Here is a 15,985-nt window from a genome sequence, read left to right on the forward strand (position 1 = left end):
CGCGCCTACTCCCACGCCATTCTGACAGCCACGCAGTGCCCTGGGGCAGCGTGTGCCCCCAGGTAACGGCGTGGCAGCTGCGTGGTCAGCCCGCGGGTGGCGCCACGCTGTCGCGGTCGGGCCACGCCACCTGACAGTTGACCTGGCCACCCCGCAGGGTTTTCGAGCAGGCCGAAAGGTTCCTGCCCCGGCGCATGGCCAGGTGGTCCCGTAACGGTCGCGCCGCATGCTGCCGCATTTACACAGTACTTACGGTACATTTACGTTGTGTTTGCATTGTTTTTACGCACTCTCTGGCTCCGCCCGTCAGCCGTGCGGGCATGCGTGCCTTGATACGTGAATGTGTGAACGTAGCATAAGAGTTGGGCACCGAAGATTCGAATTGCCACTCCTTTATAGGGTTCAAAAGGGGTAACAACTCTGCTTATTATTCCTTTTTCAACGATTATTTTTTTAAAGCTATTGCGTATGGTATATGATATTAGGTTGTAAATATTTTCCGTAGGTCTTCATTACACTGGATTTTCATAAGTTTTCCATTTTGTTCATCGTTCAAACGGCTACTGTTTACGTTTACGAGAAACATAAACAGTCCACCATCGAAATTTGGGAATTAAGCAAAAGAGACGCAAAGTAAATAAAGCCAGAAATATTGTATGGCATTACTTGCTTCGCAGTATTATGAGAAAACGATTCAGCAGTAGAAAAACAAGATGCATCTCTCTCTCCTTCGGGCGTGCATGAGTAAAAAGGAATCTGTTCAAATAAAAAATGTTCTCACGATCGTTTTTCTTCCCACTCGTTGAAACATAAGTAAAGAACTTAATGCTCATTTGTTCTCGAGGCAGTTATTAAAACATACAGTGTCGGGATTTATCGAAATACAAAGACAAAAATCTCTTTCCCGATTAGTAGTTACGAGGCTATTTTATACCTGATGAATCACTCAGCCATAGAAGTGTCTCTTTGGAAACTCAAATTCCTCCACTTTAACAGAAATCCATGTGAATTCCACGGAAAGCTGGAGTCCACGATCTCTTCTAATAGGATTGCTAAGTGGCGAAGGGAAATGTCTTCGCTCGCTAACATAGTTTCAGGATCGAATGTGGTTTTAGGAATGCAATTTCTGTGTCCACCTACCTGAAACTAATAGAGATGAGCGATGCTTAAATCATGTCAGTGTCAATCAACGTGCGTTGCGGGAGCTGTGCAGTTTACGTCCAGGTACATTTCCCTTTTTTTTTTTCAGTAGTGCTTGGGTTCTGAAGAAAATGTTCACTTTCATTTTGATGTATTTTCCCTTTTAGCTGACTGGTTCCCAAGGGCATAAATGATGGGCAAATGACGGACATGCACATTCACAGATACATAAAGGAGTTGTATCAAGAGAGTTGCGACTTTTAGAGGACACGTCAAGAGTAAAGAGCAACCCAGACAAGGAAACAGTTTTAGCTTTTGATCTTGTTCTGTTCACAGCAGAAACATGCAGAATATTTTTGTCACATACCCCATGACATTTTTTATATTCACAAAAATTAAGCAACAAATATACCTCGGGAATAACTTACACCAAAGGGGAATTCATCATTCTTCGCCACTGCCGTCCATTTCAGGGACCGCCAGTCGTCGTTTTTCTCAAATGTCTTTCAGACTCATTATTTGATCGAAATGGTATTTTGACACAGTGTACAAGACAATTCCCGCTAATTTTTGGTAATATAGTGCATTGTCAAATGGTGTTAGTAGAGGCGTTCACTCTTGACTTTTAAAGGTTAAAGTCACATGAGTCAGCAGGACTAATCTACTCCATCAAACGTCCGCTACCCCCATAGACAGGAGAGAGGGGCCAGAGATGGGGAGGCCAGGAAAGTGGGTTGAGGGAGGGTGGAGGAGGGGAAAGGAGAGGGAGGGACAGGATGGGGATAAAGGACGTTCGAATGCATAGTTTGGCGATGCTTGGTAACACCATTTAAGTCAAGAGTAAACGCCTTAACTAAAACATTTGACAATGCTCTGTATTACCAAAAGTTAGCTGGAGGTGTCTTGTACACTGTGTCAGAGTACCATTTCGATCATATAATTGGTTTGAAAGATATTTGAGAAAAACGATGACTCTCGGTCCCTGAAATGGATAGCAGTGAGATTCGAACTGCTGTCTAGTTTGGCAAACAACGATGTACAGTCATTTTTGAACCAATGAACTGGTTTGGCGAGCGACAGATAGAATACCACTAGAGGCAAAGCGCTTATCAGTTATAATTCCCCTTGGGTGTAAGTTATTTTCGAGGTATAGTGAATTGGTCATTAAACGACAATTGTGGCTTAGTAATTGTGAATATACAGACCAGTGCAAGAGCAAACACTTTTGTGTGTGTACTGGTTACAGTTTTAATCATTTGAAGACCGTAACGAGAACACACAAAGACACAGAAATATTAGTGATTTTTTCCCTGAAAACAAAAAGTTAAAATACTTTAGAAAACGTCGATGGTATATAACGTCATAAAAACTAGCTCGTCTGTTTATCCATTCACAGACAAGTAAATGATGCCCGAACTCAATCTATAGACTATATTAGAGCAATCAAAGTCCACTTACAGCTAAAATCCACTGAAGCCTAAATTTATCCAGTAGAAGCTGGTAGTTTTTATAATTAACAAAGGAAGAATTCGTGCTTAAAGCAGGGGTAATGTCGTTCTAGATCTGCAAAAGATCAAAAAGCTTTACTGCACAATTGGGTTTTGGAAAGGTGTCTGAATCTTCTTTATCCCCACTGCTAACCGTAAGCAAAGGGGTCGGTTGCCTTCATGGGCCTTCTCCAGCTATTTCTATCAAAAGCATCTTCCTCCGCCAAGCCCTTCTTCTCCAGATCCTCCTTCACCCTACCTAGAATTATGGGTTTTCATCCAGATGTTGGTATCAAATGGATATTCCTAGAAATTTTTTTATTGCAATGTTTTGTAAAAGACTGGTGAAGTGGAGGTTGAATGTGGGCCAAATTGTTTCAACAGAAAAATTCGGCCTGCAATCGTGATGAGGACTAGTGAATGTATATTTGACATGGTCCTTTAGGGTGGGCATTTTTTGTCATGAAAGGTCAGGTTCTGTGTAAAAAATTGGGATAAGATTTTAATTCTATAGTAATTAACTCATTTTACCTAATGTAATAAGACGCTTGTTTGAATGGTTAAGTGATGATATTTTTTGCCTCTTTTCATCACAATCCTAGTTTTTGGGGCTATGGTTTTTGGCCATATGGTTCACACAATATAATTGTTTATTTTCATTTCATTCTAAATTGTTTTGTTTTTGTGTTGATGTTCTTCGGGCAATATTTAAATGCCGTAAATTCGAAAGAGCTGTACAGTACCTCTATCGAACATACATCATTGCCCTAGTTTTTATGCCAAACACTGATGTTTATGTATGCGGATATATATTTGTATTTACAATAACTTAATTAATCTTTAATCTGATAATTTTTCTCTTCATGTACCATGATTAGGATTTCATCACGGATCTTTTGCTTAATCTTGCTCTTAAAATTGTCCTTGTCTCCAGGTTTTACATTGAATATCACGTTGCTTAAACAGCTGACGTCATGTTGTCATCATGTAGATGGACAGCCATTATAATTTTATGAAGGTTCTAATCCGAGAGCTTCCAAAAAATGATTAACGTGATCTAACTTTAGCTTCCCCCTGGAAGCGAATTTTCTAAACTTGATAGAATGTAAAGTTTACTTTTAAGCACGGATTGTAACGCATGTATTTATGATTTTCTAATCGCAGTCTTTCTGAGCATTGCTTACTTTGCATACTTTCTGGTTTCCTTATTCCAGGGGTTATATATACATATATATATATATATATATATATATATATATATATATATATATATATATATATATATATATATATATATATATATATATATATATATATATATATATATATATACATATATATATATATATTATTTATATATTTAATGTATGCTGATACATATACATATACAAAGAGTGAGCCAGAAAGAGAGAGTAGGGGAGGTAGGGAGTCATGAAACCCATATGCTGAAAGCCCCCACTTCTTAGCCACTTCATAATACGGGTACACAAAAGGCCCATTTGTTAAGCATCGACAGCTACGTACACATTACCTTTCACCCTTATTTTGCTGGTAGTTTGGAGTTTCTCGAATATTAAGAACCTTCCTTTCCATTATTTCTTCCATTCCAAAAAGGACTTTCGAGTTATACCCCTTTTCCAACAGCTTCTTGCCTCCATTCAGAAGGTATCAAAAATGCCCCCAGAATACACTAATCTGTCTTTTCACTTATGATTTTTTTACCATATTGTCACTTAACTTCTACCTCTTACCCTTTTAGCCCTTCTTACTGCGCAAGCAATTTCCCTCAATAGATTCCACATTTCCCTCATATTCGCATTTAGTATAATTCAAGCCCTTATAAGTGTTTGGATATCTCCTATATAAGTTGGATTTGTTGAGTATTGGACGTAATTATGGTAAGTCTTATTCAAATTAATTTAAATGATTATTCACTGTTAGAGTATGAAACATATTCTGATTTACTGAATGTAGATCACGTAGCGTAAGTATATCATCACGAAACTTTCATTTTCATTACTACAGTACCTTCGCCAAGTCTGAATGTAATAGGTAGGCCACTATCTAATGGTAAATTTCCAACTTCAAGATTTTAGTGTTAGTTTAATCATTTCAATTCTGTCTCCTGAGCGGAGAAAAAATATGGCCAGAGATTTTATATCTTCTTTGCCCCTTTTCTCATTTAAAAAAAAAAAAAAAGTTGCTCCGTTTTGAAAGGATAATAGATTTATTTTCATCCTCTTTTTTTCGAGCACTTAGCGACAACCTTCCTCCATAAACTCAAGCTTTTTCATAGCGTTATATCGCCTCTGGAGTCCGACCATTTCAGACTACCGAAAAACAACTCGGGCTTATGTGTCACCTCCATTAAAGATGTCTGGCACTGTTCTGAACATTTTATCCTCCTGAATGAGGAACTAAAGCAGCAACAATTCCAACAGTTGCTCTTGCTGAATTTCTATGAAGTCTCGCCACGGTAAAAAAAAATTTTTCTTCGGCGAATTTTAGGTCAAAATGAATGCTTGAATTTAATGGAAAATTTTTTATTAAATATGAGAAGTTTCGATTACTCTTTTTTATTAATTTGTTACTTTAGCTTCAGGCTTGAAAAAAGAAAAACTGAGCTTGCCAAAAGATTAGAATTTTAATCCTGGCTCAGACAGAAAATGCACGTTCTATAGACAACAAGGATTTTCCTTGATTGGTTCTTAAGTAATATACAATGACATGTGCGCAGACGCAAATGCATAGTATATTGATCATATATTCTTACATGGAGCAATAATCTATACGAGTAAGTCACAAAAATTTCTCGTGAATTTTAACGTTTATTATTCCTTGCCACAAAAGAATAGAAACAATGGAACATTCGCGGCCATTCGGAGTTCGAGTTCATTTGAATACAGAAATTTGCTGACTTATCGCATAATATTGTTGTGGCACTTTTCATAGACAGCCGAAATATCCACAACGGTTGGAAACTACCGGTTTTATGGCTCCCTTAAGCAACTTCCTGGACATGGTCGTAATCAATGTTGCGTCATCCCACGTTGTAATATATATTATACCCCTTTCTTTTGCCAGATGAATCACTGCCAACTCAAGAAATATTCCGCCCACTTTGTGACTCGTGTATCCGATAAATTTGTGCAGCGTCGACTACGTTGGAAAGTTGTTCTCATAGAGATATTTACTTAATATGGGTGATGGCAATATTATGAACTGTTAACCCAATATAAAGTAACCAACACAACAGCTCTCTAGTAAACTATTCTTGATCAGATGTTTTTTTTTATGTATTCTCTTTATAAATACACCCTCTTCACCAAGGGGAATTGCACACACACACACTTATTCTGATTTATAGCTACTTCCTGATATAAACTTACTGTTACGTCAATCCATTCGTTCACACTCAACAATGTCCCGCACTTAGTTTTGGCTTCGTGCTCTTCTTTTATCAATTTTATTTCGGGGCCTGTCATGTGTTTCCTCCGAGTCAACAGTCTCCATCGTCAGCTGGAAGAAAGCTGAGTGAAATCTAAAAAAAAAAAGAAAATAAAGAAGTGAGAGAGAGAGAGAGAGAGAGAGAGAGAGAGAGAGAGAGAGAGAGAGAGAGAGAGAGAGAGAGAGAGAATTTAAGCAACCTCGTTAACTTGAAACTAAATTATTTAAATTTTCCAAACAATTTTCTCTTGCGGCTTTTGAATAAGATAAAATTTTCACTTATTTCGAGAATTTCGCGACATAAGCAAAGGACCCATGTTCAGGCCAAAAAGTTTTGATAGTCGTAATTTTCAATAAATGGAAAAATTGTTTTCTCCCTTCTGTTCTTAAAATGTTTGAACAATTCATTTCTGGCTATGACCTACAGTATTTTTCATTTCAGGAAGAGTTCACAGAACACAATACAATAAAACCATGATATTTTTATTATAAAAATATCGTGAACATGGTTCATGTTGTGAATGCATAAAAATCACAATATTTAGAATTATAAATTTACACAGTGAATGACTTTCAGGCAAAAAGAAAAATAAATAAAGTTTCAGTTCGTTAAAGGGAATGAGATATTCCTCCCACCAGTTATTTAAAAAAACAGGTTGATTCATGAAATGTCAATACTACCACCTCTTCTCCTTCTGTAATTGCTGTGTAATAAGAATTTGAACATGTAATAATGGTCATCTTTCTGTCTTATTTCCAAAGAGATAAACAGGAAATCAATGAATTTTCTATAACGAGGAAAATAATAATTTTTATTGAACGTAGAAAATTTATCTTTAATCTTCATTGTTTGTTTCTCAGCTAAATCATTTTTTGTTTACTATTCGTAGTGTTTCAACATAAAGATTAATAGGGCTAAAATGGAAAACCTTCCCGTTGCATTGATAAAAGCAAGACACAAGAGCACAGAGTAATTATAAGATTGCACTCGGAATTTGAATCACTGCAGAATCACCGAAAAGGGTTGAAAAAATGCATCGGTTCATTTCCGTTAATTAAATAATGCTTGATTAAGAACGGCAGAATGTCAAAAGAAATGAGACCTGTCAGACAGAAATGAAAATATAATTATTTGACATTCATATCTGGTTCGTGGTGAGACGTCCTTCAGTCACAGTTTATTTAGTTGTATATAAATATGGAAATCAGATCATTTAAGGTAAACATTCCTTTCCAAATGATTCTCACTGAGGAATCACCTGTCACGGGCATACGGGCACATTCCCTCTTTGACATAAATATAAAAATACCTAAATGCTCCAATGAATCGGCAAAATATTCGTATGACTGAAGTGATTGTTAAGTTTCCTTTTTTTAAAACTTCACTGAACGACTTTAACTGGAGTGATATTATTAGCATGGAGATTACCGCATGATTTCCTTTATCAAGTTTGCCTCAAAATTAATCGTCGACCTTTGCCTGCAAGTACTTTATAATGCAGACATAATATGTTCTCAGAACCACTTGATTATGACGTGAAAAACATCTCTCATCTTAAGAAAACAGGGGGTTAGAATCGTATCTTTTCGATGCATATATATTAAAAAGCTAAAGATGGAACAACTGATTGATTACTGGCTAGTGAACCAAAGATGGAAACAATCCCTTAAGGCAGAGCTTTTAACAAATAACTTCTAAGAATATCGCAGTGATCGTCAAGGGTCATCGTTTTGAAAATTAAGCTGTATATCCTGATGTACAGATATAACCGTGATAATCAATTTGCAGTCAGATGATTTATTAGATTCGCAGGATTTGGACGTTTTGCTGAGTCTTTTTGTTTGAAATTACAATTTGTGATCGTAAACCAATATTTTTCCTCTCTCTCTCTCTCTCTCTCTCTCTCTCTCTCTCTCTCTCTCTCTCTCTCTCTCTCTCTCTCTCTCTCTCTCTCAGAGGCTTACAGAGGTTGTTGTCAAAACAAACTTGCACTAAGCCTCCTCATACCTTAGCCGCCATATCGAATATTCATTTTTCAGCGAGATAATCCACTTGGTGCAACCAAGTTTTTCTCTCTTCTTGATTTCTTTTCTTATTCCCTCCTCATCTTTACGTTCCCTCTTCATGTCATTCTCGCTCTTCTCTTTGGTGCCACTTCTTTTCAGAACTCTCACTCCCTGTAAACCAAGCATATTGTGCCTCTGTTCACCTACGCAGTGGTTACGGGGCTTTATATTTAGTCAACTGTAACGAGTTGCTGACAGGGAGGAGATAGGCATAAGACTGCAAACAGAATTAGAAGGTAGAGATTGCTCATCGTTCTGTCGCCAAATTCGTGGAAAAAATGAGTGATTTATTTTCCAGTTGGATGAATCATTAAGACTAGAAAAATGTAAATTATCAGATAATTGTGCAAAAATTCGAGTCCTTAAAATGTTATTTTTCATTTCTTTTTTACAAGCTAATATTCATTCCTGACATGAAATTTTAAATTCACATATTTAAAATCCAGTCTCTTCATCTCGCTTCAAAACTCTCGAACATTTTTTAGGAATTATAATTTCAACAGTGAAACTGAATTTGCCTACCTGAGCAATTATGCAGAAAAATTAGAAAAAAATTTCAAATATTGTACAGAATTTCTTTTTCATGTTGTTAATGAGATGTGTAAAGAATATGCTTTATATATAATATATATATATATATATATATATATATATATATATATATATATATATATATATATATATATATATATATATATATATATATATATATATATATATATGTATATATATATGTGTGTGTATGTATGTGTATATATACACATATAAATATATATACATATATATATATGTAAATATATATATATAAATATATATACATATATATACATACATATATATGTGTATATGTATATATATACCTATGAGCCCATTATATAATATACTCAAATTCATATTAAACAGACTATAAAGACAGTTTGCTTGTTTACCAAAGTGCTTTCACAGAACAGAATGCTCATATCGAAAAATAAACAAATATTGAGACAGGAAAAAAAAAAGGCACCTAAACCAGCAGCTGTTCAGTAATGTGGAAAATAAACAAAACCAGGGCAAGGTACTACAAACTGATATGCAGTCTCACTTAAGGCGGTATTTCACTATTGCTTTTCTTAGTAGTTTTTAGTATCTCGATACAGCTGTTTACCAAAGTTCACCACATTTTAGCCCTATCTGGATATCTGATTATCCGTGTTTTCTCTTCCGAGATAAGAGGAGACTTACAAGATTAGAGAGGTGTGTTCTTAAAATAGTGGGCGCCATACGGACATCAGCATTCAGTGACAATTCCTGAAAGAAACAATACATACACACACATACACACACACATATATATATATATATATATATATATATATATATATATATATATATATATATATATATATATATATATATATATATATACTGTAATATATACTGCATAGTGAGAAATCGTACTATAGGGTCATAAAACTAGCTACAATACCGGGTTCAAATTCAGGACAACTTGCGTTATATGAGCAGTAATAGTCCTTTTAAATGTACAATTCACTGGAAGTAACTTTTAAAACCAGTGAGAAAGCAATGTCTGATTGCGAAGAATTGCAGCGATAAGATTAACATTTTTATGGTTTAATGGAAATTGTAGTCTGAACAATAAATTGCTTGAAAAATTATTTTCTTTATGAAGGAAATTTTTGCAGTAACGCCATAGGATTGTGAAAAGGATTGTTTTTGTCGTTTGAAAAAGTATCTTAAAAATAGCAATTAGCAGAAAGTTAGTTTTACATGTAATAAAACGCTAAAATGATTATAAATTTGGAGCTGACGAAAAGAAACTGTAATTTATGTGCTATGAAACGTCATTGTTTCCCTTTGGAAGACTACTGTGCAGTTCAACCGCCCATGAAATCCGTCGGAATTCTTTGCCTCCCGTCCCTTCGGGAAAACAGCTGCAAAATGAAATGCCGCAGCTTCCTTCAGCGCCAGGAGGAAAATTCTCCGGAAGATATCTCCTCGTTTCCTTCCATTTGAAACCAGAACGCTGTTATGAAACTGAGTCTTGGTAATCAAGAAGAATTATGGAAGCAGGAGTGCTGATCACGTTATAACCGTCTCCTTGTGACGTCAGTTGTCTGCCGCTTATTCATGATGACGATTCCGTGAGAGAGGCGAATTTGGTTGCTTGTTTTTTCTTTCGCTATTCTTGTTTTGGGGAGTTTGGAACTGTCATCATTATAAAGAACGTGCATACCATGTATATATATATATATATATATATATATATATATATATATATATATATATATATATATATATATATATATATATATATATATATATATATATATATATATATATATATATATATATATATATATATATATATATAGATAGATAGATATATATATATATATATATATTATATATATATATATATATATATATATATATATATATATATATATATATATATATATATATATATGACCAGTTTTTGTCAATTATACAAGCGTGACTTCTATATTCACAAACATTACAACAAATGAAACGCAGTATCGAATTCACTATACGTACGGATTAAATTACACCCAAAGAGAATTATAATTGATTAGTGCCTCTGTCGAGACTAGGCTCTAAACTTAAACGTTTGGTTTTGTAACAATAATGAACTGTCGACTTTCACCGCTATGATGTCAGTTTACATGCATACACATACATACGTACATACATACATACATACATACACGCATATAAATATATATGTATATTTGTTTGAATCTTCTTCAAGTTTTCATTTTTGTAGTTAGTAAGTCCTTTACTTCTGTCTTATTTTTGGGTAGACCATTTCAGTTATCAATCCACAGGAAACAGAGCAATTTCTGCATCTGAATATTGCTCTGTCGGTCAGATAATACAGGGTATCTAATATCAGTCTTATGAATATTGTTATTCTGTTCCATATAAAGATTAAGATTGATTCTTGTGATGATGCTACGATTAATTAGTGAACACTCGTCTCTTTCGGTGACTTTAAAAGCAACGATCATTATTCTACTTAGACTTAACATTTATTCATTTATTTAGGCTGTATTACATAAAGTTAAAATATCATATAAAAATAAATTTTGTTTTGGTGTGTGTGTGTGTGTGGAAAAGAGAGATAGAGAGAGAGAGACAGAGACAGAAAGAGAGAGCCTTCCACTAAAACATTTCTCTGTCATAGCGTAAAACTATGACTTTTAACCTTATATTTTTTTTCCGAGTAAAGTAACTGATATGAATTCCTATCTTTGGTGTGTATTTTCTGACGAGACAGATAAATCTGGCGCACATTAGAGCAAAGGGTCAACATTATGTAACAAGACATATCAGGTTGTTCGTCTCGTCGTGCAAGGAAAGACAAAGCCTTGACCTCCACCTGCTTGGATTCTTCGCGAAGGCAATAATCAATGAGAGTTAAACCAAGTAATTGCTCTGAATTGTGGCGGAATTCGTTCATTATATCTCCGCTGGGGTGTGTCAGACCCTAAGAGGGGATTCTTTTAGCTTTCATGATCCCCTTAAGTACTTCGCTCGGTACATGATACTAAACTGTGCTAGAAAAGAACAGAAAGATTGGATGCATGGGAGTTTTCTATTATCAAAGAACTGACCGAAATCTAAAATGGAATATTAAGGTAGGCAATTTGATACAAATAAGTAACGCAGATACCTAGGAACAGGTACGTAAATTCACCATAGATGTTCATGGAACAGTGCTCTCTTATAAGTTGATCTGTGTTTCGTACACCGAAACATTTGATGGAAGAACAATGTTAGTGGATTGATGAAGAATACTATCTAACTCTTTGACGAGTTTTTTGCAGTTTATCTTCGCATTATACATTAACGCTTCATCATTTCAAAATACCAATCACTCTACTTTAGATTCACAACCATTTTTCTTATCTTACAACCTTGCAATTCCATGCCTCAACTTTTATTTAATCTCTCACATCCCTGTCTCCATAAAGATTAAAAAAAAAAAACTGTCATGGAAACAACGCCCCCTTACCTTATAGGGACTTGTACGTCAACATATTCTAACACCAATTTCAGTTTCATCGTAAACATTTCTAATTGGCCACAACAAATTACCTTTCCATCTTACATCCCTGACGTCTCGTGCATTGCATCAACAAATTCTTTTGGAAACATTACTCTCAAACTTCTTATACAATTGTTCCCTACTAAACTCTTGATCCCAAAGTGCTCATGTTAGCTGTCGTGCTTGCTCTCTGAAAATCCTGTCATACACTTTCCTTGTAACACTTGGTAAAGTTATGTGTGTCTGTAATTGTCACAGCTACCGCTACCACCTTTAACCTTTTTCAAAAGAGCAATTATTACTCTCGTCTTTTCATTTGGAGTATTTCCCTCATCCAGACATACCTTACCCACTGTGGTGAGCCACTTAATCATACTTTTATCACAGCACTGCATCATCTCACTTGTGATCCAAACAACTCCAGCATTGTTCAGTAGAGTAAAGTTTGTGATTCTTTTATTTGGCCCCGACAAGCAAGTATTTAAATGTCAGAATACATCAGCATAAATACTCTGCTTGAACTGAGAATTACGTAAGATAAATAGGCTCCATAGTAGTCTGACCGGATGTAATGACATTATTCTACAAGCCTTTCAGACCATGCATTAATACGTCCAACCATGCAAATAATATTAATCTAAGTCTTGGTCTGAATGCCTTTTATTCCTTTTTTCACAAGATGCTCGAATGTCATCAGTAATCACTGTTAACTTATTTTGTCTTTCTTTCCCAGATCCAGTACCCGACTTGACACAGAACAGCTGTTCCTCACCTGGTGACCAGCCTCAAAAGCGATGGCCCTTGTAAGCATAAAAATGGTACGTAATCTACTCTTTCTGTTATGTGAAGTCTGACTGAGGATGTCTTAGATGAAAGGCGAAAGACCTTGCACGAACTTCGGGAACTATTGGACAAATATAATTTACTTAATTATCCTAGATTTCACTACTTGATATTTAGTGGCTGCCATTTGGTGTTTTACGGGTTGGTTTTACTTTTGTTATGAATTCTTTTATTCATTTAGGAAGGGTTCAAGCAAATTAGACCGGACACTGTATATTACTCTGAGAAACTGACAAAAAGAGAGGAATTTATAAGCAACAAAACAGATCCAACTGTTGCCCTCTGGTACCCATTGTCTGTAGAAAGAAATCTTTTATCAAGACTTTTTATCTTAATAAAAACAACCCACTTTAAACAGACACTCGCCATTTCAAGTAAATTTTCACCTAAAAAATTAATCAAGGCAACAATTACGGCTACAGTCATATGTTCAAAAAGGAGTATGTTTTTAAATCTACAGTACAAGCATAGTGCATTAAACCCAGTGACATTATTGTTACCTTCTCTGAACTTTACTACGTAGGTTTCCGTGTTAACTGTCTTTTTCTCTTCGGAATCAAATGATACCGCCTACCAGGGAAAGATAACTACTTATGTTTATTTCAGTCCTAGGCTATCCTTAAATCCTTTTATATGCAATGATAATTGCCACGAAAATTCGCAGACAGGAACTTCGAGGGAAGACCACTCTTTATTTTGGTCCTTTATTGTTTTCCTCTTTCATATTTATTTGATTATTTGTTATTATTTTCTTTTGTCAATATTACCACAAGAATTATAACAGCAATATAGCGCTATTGAGAGAGAGAGAGAGAGAGAGAGAGAGAGAGAGAGAGAGAGAGAGAGAGACAGAGAGAGAGAGACAGAGAGAGTTACCCTAAATGATTTCATCCTTGCCTCTCCTCTATATACAAAACTAATATTCCACAATAAATCAAATACGAAATGTAAGCGTGTTACTTGAATCCCATTCCTAATCATGGAAGACTAAAAGATGCAAGTTAGTGTTTCGTGAATTCACCCGATTAAACCCTTTCTAGGAATGGTTGCAGATACAAAGTTTAAATTAAGGGTTAGGGATATTTGTATCCTTAGGTACCATACACCTCCATACCGAGCATTGCATGAATACATACCATAAAATACACACTACAGAGCATGTACCCTATTCGTGTAAAACAAGCCAACAGGGTCCATTGACCTGAAACCTTAGCTTTCAAAAAATATGGAGTTCATCTGAAAGAAGTAACAGAAGGTAATTGGAAGTACAGAAAGAAGAGATCAATTATTAGAAGAGAAAAATTAAATTAACAAATTAATAAATAAATAGAAAAAAATGTAAGTGAATTATTAAAATAACAGGAGAATTGTTTTGGATAGCAATGCGTTGCATCTTCGCTTGAACTTTTAAGGTTCCAATAGCACAGCATCCTCAGGGAGACTGTTCCACAGTCCAACAGTGTGAGAAATTAAGGACCTCTGATAACTACAGCGGAATTTGAGCGTAATTACTCGGTTAGAAGCAAAAACTTTATCAAGTTTAATTGACCATCTGTTCATTGAAGCAATATCTCTAACACAGATGTTAACAAGAAGTAAATGCTGTGAGTCATAAGTTAGTAAAGTACAGTTTTATAAACTATGCCTTTAAATCATAAAACAATTTGGTAGATTTTTTCCTATATCAAGAACGCCATCCTAGAAAGCAAAAGACCAATATCTTTGTTTTATGATGATGTGATGGCAGGGTGAAATATCAAGGAAACGCGGACAAAATCAGAATTGTATGTTGTAGAATGATAAACATGAAAACTTTATGCCTCCATTCGATTGTCGAGTTCTGACTCCCCCGCGATAAGTAATCCATTGGAGCGTGAACTTCGAAACACCTAATGTGGCCATGAAAGTGGAGGAAACTTTCAGTCGGGAGGCTTTTGAGGTTATTGCCTTTAAATATCTACAGAACAAGCAGAGAAATACGTGAAAGTGAATCCAAGTTACAAGTAAGAACCGGATCAGTGATGAGATGGAATGCATTCGACTCCGTTTTATCATTAAGGATATTATGAAAATCACATAATTACATGAGTCACTATGAAATAAATCCACTATGACATAAGTGAAACTATATATCTACGGCTAGGTATAAACATTTTTTCGACCAACTTCAACTTATATTTCACACAGAATATTACTTTAACAACAACTGCTCGACTTTTGAAAGACACAGAGACATGATTGAATTAGCTGTGGCCTAAACCTCATTTCGTTAATTATTGTTTCCATATAATTTACTTATGAATATTACACAACAAACATCAGTTAATGCTTTAACTTACAATTAGAATGACATCTGTAGTTTTGCTCCTCGTGGAGAAGAAAATCAGATATGATTTCATTTTCAAGTAAAATATGTTTTAAAGTTTTATCTTATTCCCATACACTGAGTCCATGCCATATAGCAGGGCAGTGAGCAAGGTTTCCGTTTAACAGGAACGCAATGAAAATTTATGAAACCTCTGGAAAACGTTAACTATTTAAACGAAGTAAATGGGATAATATGGATACACTTAAATACAGCCTTGACTCTGTATTTAACCTGCTCTTCGAAAATACATGGAACTCCATAAAGTGTAACTTGCTATCCGTTCTATGGGTTTATGTTACGAAGGAATCCACCTTTGTATCCGAGAAACATGAAGGCTTTACCCTCCTGGCGCCAACCCCTCTAAAGTGGAAAAAGGAGTATGGCATTATACATACATACATACATACATACATATATATATATATATATATATATATATATATATATATTTATTTATATATGTGTATGTGTATATATATATATATATATATATAAATATCTATATGTATACATATGTATATATATAAATATATATATACATATATATGCATATATACACATATA

The 15,985-nt window shown here is 35.0% G+C and overlaps 1 protein-coding gene across 3 annotated transcripts in view; it reads left to right on the top strand.

The window, feature by feature from the left end:
* The window catches only part of Usp30 (ubiquitin specific protease 30), a 170,490-nt gene that overhangs the window by 70,036 nt on the left and 84,469 nt on the right, over nucleotides 1–15,985 (top strand). For all 3 annotated transcript variants that reach the window (XM_067111307.1, XM_067111305.1, XM_067111306.1), the window contains one exon: nucleotides 12,944–13,028. The gene's annotated coding sequence lies outside the window, so the exon portion shown is untranslated. The remainder of the gene's footprint in view (nucleotides 1–12,943; nucleotides 13,029–15,985) is intronic.

The sequence above is a fragment of the Macrobrachium rosenbergii genome, chromosome 11 (assembly GCF_040412425.1).
Source record: "Macrobrachium rosenbergii isolate ZJJX-2024 chromosome 11, ASM4041242v1, whole genome shotgun sequence".
Taxonomy (NCBI): Eukaryota; Metazoa; Arthropoda; class Malacostraca; order Decapoda; family Palaemonidae; genus Macrobrachium; species Macrobrachium rosenbergii.